This window comes from Haliotis cracherodii, unplaced genomic scaffold, assembly GCF_022045235.1.
Source record: "Haliotis cracherodii isolate W230 unplaced genomic scaffold, xgHalCrac1.p SCAF_3, whole genome shotgun sequence".
Lineage (NCBI taxonomy): Eukaryota > Metazoa > Mollusca > Gastropoda > Lepetellida > Haliotidae > Haliotis > Haliotis cracherodii.
This window is the reverse complement of record NW_027266286.1, coordinates 7,669,505-7,680,500: the sequence shown is the minus strand read 5'-3', so window position 1 is coordinate 7,680,500 and position 10,996 is coordinate 7,669,505. Positions and strand designations below refer to the sequence as shown.

At 38.1% G+C, this 10,996-nt stretch overlaps 1 protein-coding gene across 8 annotated transcripts in view; it reads right to left on the bottom strand.

The window, feature by feature from the left end:
- Positions 1-3,529: 3,529 nt before the first annotated feature.
- The window catches only part of LOC139473958 (arrestin domain-containing protein 2-like), a 142,141-nt gene continuing 134,674 nt past the window's right edge, over positions 3,530-10,996 (bottom strand). For all 8 annotated transcript variants that reach the window (XR_011653975.1, XM_071256808.1, XM_071256805.1 and 5 more), the window contains one exon: positions 3,530-9,979. The gene's annotated coding sequence lies outside the window, so the exon portion shown is untranslated. The remainder of the gene's footprint in view (positions 9,980-10,996) is intronic.

Here is a 10,996-nt window from a genome sequence, read left to right as displayed (position 1 = left end):
ACTTTCATCACTTCGGCTTTCCTCCCACATCAAGTAGGTATGCAGTGATAAGAAACTTCCACTCACTCACTGTCCCTGTGAGTGTGTATGAGATCCTGAATCCTCCAGTAGAATGACACAGTACCTTGGACTGGTGTAAATCTTTCAGTTGTGCCATTTTCCCGCTGTGCAGTTTAAGTTTCTAGGTTAGTTTTTCTGATCTGCACTTGTAGACATCTCACCAGGTTTATTATTAGTGTATCATCATGTCAGGTTACAAAGTGAAGTGAGTTATTAGATGCTGTTGTCCACAATATTCCAACATTATCACGGTGACCTGTAAATCATAGTCTGGAGCAGACAATCCAGTGACATGGCATGAAAACCATGTTGCTTCATCATTGTTTTGTTTGTTTGTGTTTAACGCTGCACTCAGCAATATTCCAGCTATGTGACAGCAGTCAGTAAATAATCGAGTCTGGACAAGACAATCAAGTGATTGACATCATGAGCATCAATCTGTACACAATTGGGATATGATGACATGCTTCAAACAAGCCACCGAGCCTTACCACCTGATCCCGTTAGTTGCCTTTTTCAACAAGCTTTTACGGCAAGCGAGGACTGCTGAAGAGCTAATCGACCCCGGGTCTGACATGATGAGAATCAGTCTACACAATTGGGATACGATGACACGCATCAACCACGTCGAACTAATAACTCGCCTCTTACAACAAGCATGGGTTGCTGAAGACCAACTCTACCAGCCTGGATCTTCAGCCAAGTCACAGGCCTTGGACACAAGGACCGTTTGAGTCGACTCTTACTGCAATCATTGCTTACTGGGGACCGAGGTTAGCCCAGAATGCCCACAGCATATTCGTGTTACATAAGTGAATATTGCTAATCATTAATGTTTGGTTACTCACATTAACCATGCTTTTTCTGCACCTGACTTCCAATTCAAATCACTGTCATGTGTGTACAAGACCTGTAACACAATGCATGACCTTCATTGCATCAAGACCATCGTCATGGTCGAGTTGATTGTGCGCCTGCCCAGGGAACAGAAGGTCGGTGTTCAAACTCCTGTCTGTGTCTTACCAAAAGAAATTAAAAGATGGAACTTGTTGTTACCCTGCATTTGGCAAGGAGTAAAAGAATAATGAAAATAGGACTGGTTGGCTTGGAATTGGTGTACAGTGTCTGCTTGTGATATCCATGTTTAACTGCAGCATTGTATCTCACATGGCTAGCATTATGAAACCAGCATAAGTCCAGACTAGTACAAAGAGCCACACATTCACGTCTTCATATATATAAGTGCAATAATCTTGAACACGTTAAACCCCATTTCACATCGCCACTTTATATCAATGTTGATAAAATGTTTCAGTTGGTGCAAAAATATATTAAGGGAGACAATTCTTCACAGCACATTGCCTCAATAGGCACTGCACGACAAAGAGCAAACCACCACAATGCTGTTCTTTTCAAACTGATATGTTTTCCTTATCCAACTAACATATGTATCCATATTAAATATTCTGGTGACAAAATACATTGTACCAGCACATGAATCCAACACTTTTTACTGACAGTCACTTTGATCTAGCTGCTGCTACTGCCTGTAGCATATGTAGAGTTATGTCCCTTGGCTGGATTTTCCTGATTGTGATTCTTAGTGTCAGTACTTTAGTCATGCTTATGGATTTTAACAGTGGATGGCTACAGTAGGTAGCCTAGTTGTTAAAGCTTTTGCTGATCATGCCGGGGGCCCCAGTTTGGTTCCCCACAATGTGTACAATGTGTGAAACACATAATTTCCTCAAATATGTTACCTCTATTACATCATAGCCATAATCCTGCATTTTGCCTGACCTCAAACTATAAAATCTTCAGATTTTTCAACAGCCAGCCAGATATCCAAATAAGGTTTGTGCGGGAAATGGTCTACTGAGCCAGATCTAGGTGTGAAAACATTACTTCTTTCCTGTGCCAGAACAAGGAGTGAAAACGTTACTTCTTTCCTGTGTGAGTTAATTAATAGTTTTTGCTTTTAATTTTCTACTTGCAAGGATTATACTCACATAGGTAGATTTGTTGGTAAATGTGTTTGAGAATGAATTCTCCATTACTTTGCTCAGGATGCGTTACCAACCTGATTCCCTTGTCCCCACATCTATTGTGTTTCAAGTGCACATTATTTGCAAAATGGATTCTAGAGGCGATTTCTGTAATACTCCCACAATTAAGGAATTTCATGGATTGTGTCTAGAAGTTAGGGGGACTACTGTTATTTACATGGCTCGTGCGATTCACCACCTTGGTCATCAGCTAGAGACAGGTCATCCAACGTGACCGGAAGTCATATCACCCACAGATGAAGAGGAGTGTACAGTTGTGGCCAAGTTTAATCCAGATTTCACTTTTGCGGAGATTATCGAGGATTGGAAGTTAGTGACGTCAGATCGCTTGTTACTGGAAGTTGTAAAACACAGAAACACGCTACTGTTCCATCAACATCCATTACTCGTATCCCAGCTTGTAGTCCATCGAATCCATCTGAAAGTACCCAAGTTGGCGGCTGCAGACTTAACCATAAGGTGTTATTAGTCTAGGGAGCCATACGCGCATTGGAGGAGTTAGACAAGCCTGGGGTTCCACTCTTCAGTATTCCAGGGACCAAAGTACACTTTGGACATGTGCATGATTATCAATCTAAAAGTCCTCAAAAAGGATTACCTAGTATTCCGCCAAAGCTTCAGACGGAATCAGTCAAGAAACTCAGACCATCTCTCAGGTTGGGAGACTGGGTCATCAGTCTGGACCTACAGAACGCTTACCTGTATATCCTCTACATCCCAGTCACCAAACTTTCCAGACACAGTTGAGGTTATTGTTAGCTGCTTGCAATAATTTCATGGCGAAACTTCCAGATTTACAGTATTTGAAATAATTTACATTTTCCTGCCTTGCACTGGTGTAGTTTTAATGCTTTTTATTGGATAGCTGGCAGTGAAGAGGCTGCTTTTGAAGAATCAGAAGATTTTTATGGTGGTAGGACAGCCAAAATGGAAGATTATTGCAATGTTTTACCGTATATGTCTGCAGATAAGCCAAATTTTGAGGACCAGAAAAAAGATTCTGTAGAAAGGGGTCATCTTATCCACTGGATACACTTTCATGATAGCATTTTTCAGATGGTGATCAGTCACAAACATCGCCTGAATGAAGGTCTGATAGATGACCGAGTCATATCTTTCAAATTTCAAGGGTCAAGTTAATATCTTGGGGTCAGCTTATCTGCGGTCATGTACGGTAATAGAGGTAGTATTCTTTATATTATACACAATGTAACTATTGTTTGATTTATGTTGTCCCCTGTCATGATATTGCTGGAATATTGATAAAAGCACCTGAAAACCATACTTGCTCACTCACTCCAATAGTCCAAAACGTATAATGAAAGACAAAGGTGTTTTAAAAGACATTTATTTCATAATATCAACAAACATTGAGTTATATTTGTACTGATATATACCCATGAATACATGAATTAACATGCAATATTTTCCTATGAGAATAATGAACAAACTTAAAAACATACAGTACTGAAATGGGAGCATCAGGTAGCCATAAGGAAAGATGGCTGTCATGTGAAGGTCTCTCAGGGAAGATCTTTAGGATGAAAAACTGAATCATGTCTTCATTAATTACACCTTACATGATGGGTACTTCACTGTTTATGACATGGTGTTATAGGGTAAGGTATAAAATATGCCCTAGTTTTCTTTTCCATGACCAGGTTGTGCTGATGAAGGTTCTCATCAACGCACACCTGTGGGTGAGACCGTTAGATCAGCACTTGCATGGTTCCAGCCTTGGAACACCAGCATACCCCAAAGACAATTGGACCATACATATCTTTCATGGTTATCCAGCCAAGCAATGCAGGCATCCCGCATTCATTTGTCCAAACTATACTGAACAAAAAAGATTAGGGATCATGAATATTGTATGAGATATTTTTTTGTAGTGATGACACAAGTTCATAAAAATCCTCAAAATATTCATGACCCTATTTGTTTGTTCAGCATATACCACTCAACATTTGATAGGGACAGTGCTACAGATAAGCTGTGTATTTGCGTAAAATCCCCCCACCCCCCCAAAAAAAAGAAGAAAATACACACAAAAAACAGAAACAAACAAAAACTTATTCAAAACCCCGATTACTTTCAATTAACTTGCGTACAGAAACACATTAAATGAAAAACTCAAATGTATAAAAACAGCATGCGTAAATACCCAATAAAGCTTTTTCAGCATGCATACAATGGAGCTAATTTCCAAAACACAATTATGACCTAATTTACCTTCCAAGTCAAGCCTATAGTTAGAACCCTTTAATACATCTAAAACATTATTTTTTTTGCATGAAATCTCAAATGTTGTCTTATCAAACTGTTTTATGAAGCTGCACATGCTTCATTTCCATGGCAACATCAAATACTATTTGTGTGACAACATATCCGACAATCAGTCACATTGTCCCCACCTGGATACTCCCTACCCCTATCAAAAGTTGAGTAGTATTACAGCCACTGGTTTGTCTGATCAGGGTGCACATACTGCAAGCTGTTCATGATGTACAACCCTGGGCCATCCTTGTACCCGACTATCCCGAGGCTGCGCCATGGTACAAGATATTATTTATCTTGAAGAATATTTACAGCCTATATGTTATCACAAGTGCTCCTCACTGTTAACACATCATAAAACATTCTTAACATTCAATGGTTTTAGTTCAACTGAAATCCATTTCAGTTAACAAATATTCTTAAACGATTTCTTGGACACTATTTGAAAACATCAATCTTTAACAGATTATGAATAAAACCAACTTTTGTTAAACCATCTTAAGGAAAAGTAACATCTGTAGTTATTTGAAAAAATACTTTCCAATCTGTAAATCACATGTTAATAACAGTCAAAACTATCAAAACACTGGCTATAACTTTGTCATGACAGTAGTAGATAATGTCTATATGTGACAATGACGATTTGATGAACTGCTCAGAATGGTTGAGATTTTAAAATGAAATGATGCCTATATGAATGTTATCTGACTGTTGGTGATGAATCTATTGTATAGATTAGGGACTATACACTGTATGGACATAAAGACACATTATGCATGACTTTAACATAATCAATGTGTGCCACATGCCAAGTAGAATGAAGTTTTAGATGATCACATTCGGCTATGCTAATGTAAAAATTATACATATTGCATAGCATTATATTTGAATTATTTCTGCCATATACACAATAGATTTTGGCCAACCTAAAAATAAGTTCATGTGAACAAAACAAGTTTTGGCAGCTGTAATATTTATGAAGAACTTGAAGAATACATGTCTTTTGTCATAAAGAATGTTACTTGAAAAGCACAAATAGTCACTTCATGGGGACAACTGTCGACGATTCTCAGTGCCACTTCTGTGCGATCAGTGCTGATCAATAATTGAGGAACAACAATGTTTCTTAAATGTGTTTTTGCTTAGAGGCATTAAGCAAATCACAAACGCATGGTACTCCTGTCATTGATAGCTAGTGCCACGTATTTGATATCATTTCTTGGCATAACCCAGAACCATTATTGATATTCCGTAACGTCAGAAACAATCACATTTTCAAGGTATCCAGCAGGGCTAGACTGATAAGAAATCCTTTATTGTTTTCTAGTGGACATTTCGTGAAAAATATCATGGTCTATACTCGTCGCTTCATGGCCTCATGACAGTCTAGTCTTATTCCCATGGCAACCGAGTCATCTGATTAAATAATGGCACATAGTGCACACTTTGTGGAGTTAAACCCTAAAGCAATGTATTGTCAATAAAGTCCAAAAGAATGTGACATGAATTTCCCATTTCACACCCTTGCTACTACAGCTGCTATGATACGGAAACTGAAGCTTTCACACTTAGCTTGGTAATCTGCAATATCAGGGGAATATCATCTGGCAAACATTCCCCACTGTGTGTGATTCAAACAGCCGGTCATGTATCAAGCACACCTACATAGTTCAATAAGCATATATTACTTCCTAAGGGCAACTTTTTGACATACCCTCATGACTTTCTAATTGTAATACTATGTAACAGTTTCATCTACCCACAAAAATGTATGGTACTCATCTAGTTCTGTTAGGAATATGTACAGAAGAGCCAGGTTCATATGCTTCTTGGAAGAATGTTCAAGACACCAATAACAAAGCTACTTAAGGCTGACCAAAACATGTAGATAACAGCAACAAAGCAGTTTGACCTTGCTAGGTTCTATTCACAGAAGGCATAAACAGCAGACTATATCAGCCTTAAATATGTAAAAGCTACAAACTGCCATTCCCTAGACAGTCCTTTGTGACCCTCGGAGGTGTAGTACATGGTCAAGGTGAGAAACAGTTTGTTTACTGATGTACATTTTCTTCATGTCTTATTGACTTTTAACTGGTATTTTAAAGCAAAATTATAGTGACACAGAGGATCTAAATTTCTGAAAATACATTGCGTGCCACACTGAGAATGTGGAACAGGAAATATTACTAATTTATGTTTACAACCTACATTAATATCTAGCACATTTGTAAAAATCAGAACCAGTATACCATCAAAATTTGGCCATGAAACATTAGTGGAAAATTCAAATTTCAAAGTATTGATACTGTCAGTTGACCACTACCATTACTGTAATTTGAATGAAAAGTTCCCTCTATCCCAAAGTAACATTGGTCATAGTTTGACAAACTCCACATGATCAGAGACATCCCATCTCAAATTTCTTGATTTGGCTCAACAGTCGAGCACCTTATGAAAGACAATTGTAGTCCATGCAATAATTCAGGTTGGAGCTAGTTGTTCTGCTAGCAGCTTGTATAGAACAATCTGCCCTCATCATAATTAGGTGTTTTGGCGGATATGAGTGATGCAATGTCTAATGGACACCTATCATGGTATGAGGGGTTTAGTTTGATCTCATTTCACAAAATAATCATGTTACATAATAATTTCTCTGCTAGCATTACCGTAATCATAAGGACTTCTTTGGTTGGCAAATGTGAAAGAAAGTACTGGAACATCAACAGTCAAGGGTAATTATTAAACAGGATATAGCACACTGCCCTGAATAAAACTGATGAAACATTTGAATAAGAAGTGAGGATTTAAAGAAATAGTAATACAATAAAATAGCATTGTGTTTGATCTCTCACCCAAACTAAACGAACAGAATCTGTAAAAATAGATGAGATTTTAAAACAGTCATCTCCGGTAAAGATTATTGTATTAATAATAACAGTATTCAATTAAAACAAAAACAGAATCTGTCAGCAATGGACAATATTCAAAGCCATAACAGTATCATAAGTATTCTGCTGACAAAAATAAATATTCACAACCATTTCTTGAACAATACCCGTTGCCATTCCATTTTGATAAAACTCAAGTTTCTAATTGATGGCTTTTAGTCAAATCTATTCCTATCAACATCTGTATGCAACATCAAACACTGCCCTGCCCAAAAATATACAGTCATCGACCCTACTCAAATGTACTGACATCAGTCCTGTCTTGCTAAGATGTTCACAAAATATTGCTGTATATAGCTACTATGGATAACTTTGTTCAGAAACGCATAATTCCCCATGTGCAAATAGCTCATCCATCACACATAAACAGATGTTGTCCTACTCTGTCCATGCATGCAGATTTCTACAGTTCATTACAATATGTTATGTTTGGGATAAAGCAATTAAAAATGAAACATGTTTTTGAATAATATCAATAAACAATTCTCACTTTTCCATGAAAACTGATGAGCAATGGTTGACATATTGCAACAATACTCACAATCATGATACAATATGTAGTGCTCACAATGCAGCCTACAATGGATGAGCCATTGCAGTGGGGAATCATAGACAAAGATACAAATAAGAATGCCATTTGGGAACCACCTATTTATCAGAGAGGGGTGGGGTGGGTCCAGTGGATTAAGGGTGTGGGGATGAGGTGTCATAAAAATATGACACAACAAGAGAGGGGGGTCACCAGAATTTATCACAACGACATGGGGTGGTGTGATGGCGTGGTTGGGGGTTTGTTTAACTTAAACATTCTTTATGGACTGGTTATTTATTATTGTCACATAATGTGTGTTTCAGCAAAATATGATACTTTCCTAAGGCCAATCTGGGCCACAAAATCAAAGATTGATATTATGATCAAAGATACACAGTGTTGGGGTATGATGACAATCAACCAAGTCACTGAGCCTGTTCACCCAGTCCATTTAGTTGCCTCTTACAGCCTACAAGGGACCAATTCTTACCTGAAATCTGCACATGGCATCAATGCAACATCTTTGTGCTATGGTATTATACATGTATACAGTCATTTGAATATTGTTGCACATTTCAGAATTTCACTCAACATGCAAGTTTTAATCCATCTCTACCAAAGCAGCATATAATTTCCATTTGTGGCAAACTCATAAAACATAATTACTATTCATATTTTAAGGGCATATATGTTGACATTAGTGTTCCCCGACATGGCTTCATGACAATGAACCAAAGGTACCCTTAATAGCACTGCAGCCTACCTGTTGAACAGTAGAATATAACTATACAAAAGTACCTATCTCAGAAAGGATTAACCAGTTTGATACAGACCAGGAATAACCTTAACTGCTAGAAAACAGTGGTATCATGGACCTTTGTGTAATAAAGCTGAAATGATGTTACGCTTTGCTACTTGTCCAGCAACCTAGGGTAAATAATGGCACACACCTATAGGAAAGAAAACCACAACATAAGAAAAGGATGTTAATACTACAGTGTGACATATTCATGTATCACAATGCCTTGGTTAATTGTTCCCCCTAGAAGACTGTCAAATGCTACATTTACTTGTTTCAAATATGGAACATATATGCTCCTGCTTGCAACATGCTATAATGGAACAACAGTAGTGTCAGGTGAGACAAGCATGGATGTCTGCTACAGTGGCTGCACAAAGGCCAAGTATGTACATACTACAATGGCTGACACACCAGCAGAAAGGCAGATGATGGAGATCAAGTCCTCAGTAGCTCGTGGCTGATGACCTTGGGCCAAAGTCACGGAGATAAGGAGTATTAGTCCTCCTGTGATCTAGCTATAACATTGGCCATATCGACTATATACAGTCATCATGAGACCATTTGTTGAAAATGGTCTGCAGATCTGGGATGACTGTGCAGATCTAACTAATGAATTTACAAATAATGTTTGTCTTTGACGACTATCAGTTAGTGATCACTACAGTCCTCAGATCTATGTCCAGTACCAGTGATGTTCAAGAACAGCTCCACACACCTACTGACCAACTAGAAGCTTGTTATATAGTGTAGCTTTACAGTGTTGACAGATGACTGGTGCATTGTTATTGAGTACATGATGATGCAGTGTTGAATTATGGCCAACATGAAGGTCATCGACAATGTGATTCTAAAACAATATCCAATTATCATTCTATGAACATATTGCACTTCGAGCTGTCTCTTCAACGTTGTCATGGCACAAAGATCCTTGGGACCATATGAAAGACCAGCCATGGTTGACGCACCACATACATCACAACATCAATGTCTCACATACAGTGAAAAATAAAGCCTGTCTGTCTTCTGGCAAATGTATTAATTGTATTAAGTGATCACTCATTATGAAGTATGGGCAGTTTTTGAACACAATTACTTCACATGGGTATGTTTCCTCGTACAAAGATATTCTGAGATGAAAATATTGGCTTGTGCACAGTGTCTGATTTGTATTGTACCACTGGCGCTGTGGGTAGAGACTGAGCAAGTAACACAGCACTGTCAGATGTTCTGCGGCACTAGGGACACAGAAGGAGGCTTTCAGGTTGCAGGAATGATCTTCAACTCGTCATAGCTGCAAAAGAAAAGAAAGAGTTTGAGAGAAAGTGCTTTTGTTTACATACACAAACTAGGAGTGAGTAGAACATGCATGCCATGAAGTAAAGTTAAAATTTCTATATCAAATAGCTGGGTAATAACACATAGCGAAAGGTATGATTTCTTCAGTTTCAAATTATTTTCTTCATTTCAGGTCTCCTGCACGTAGGGAAGAACAAAATGAAGAAATGGCATTACCGTATTCGACGTAATAAGCGCCCCGCTCTAATAAGAGCCCAGGTCGAGATTTGCTGATATATTGGCTAGTGAACAATCCCAGTTAATACCCCTTCCGACCCCTTTTTGCATATAATACCCACTCGCGTGTTATAGGCAGTCTTTATTATTGGCAATTAAATCCTGGAAAAATATATCTATAATATAAAATATATTATGCTATAAGCATAAACCACGAAATTTATCTTTCAACTTTATTTTATTCACCAAAATGATATTCTATAAGAGTCCCCTATTTCTAATTTTGAGAGCGCCCTGGGCGCTTATTACGTCGAATACGGTAATAACCCCTTCAAGTGGCAGGAAATTCTCAGCATGTCCTCAATAAGAATAGATTGTAACAAGATGAAAATGATGCAGCAACAAAGATACTGTATACATCAACGAAAGAGAGACGGTCTACAACATACTATTTGGGGAGTTCCAGAGTTACAGTTTGGCTGGACTAACGAGTTTATGCATAGTGCAATCAAAATTGCGAAATGAACCAGACATCTGGTTCGCAAACAACATGGATTGTAACAACTTGTGTACCGTAAACTGGGTATCGACACACATTTTCCAAAATTTCAGTTTTTTAATGAAGGTGCTCAAGTGAGCTGATGCACTTCGCAAGGTAAGAATGTTTAATCACAACATAGATATTGATTATCGATCAGATCATATTGACTGGGCACAGCCATGCTGTTTATGAAAGGTGGAATCTGATGGTCAATAGGAAGGACAGACAAGGGACATAACTCGTAATAGCCACTGA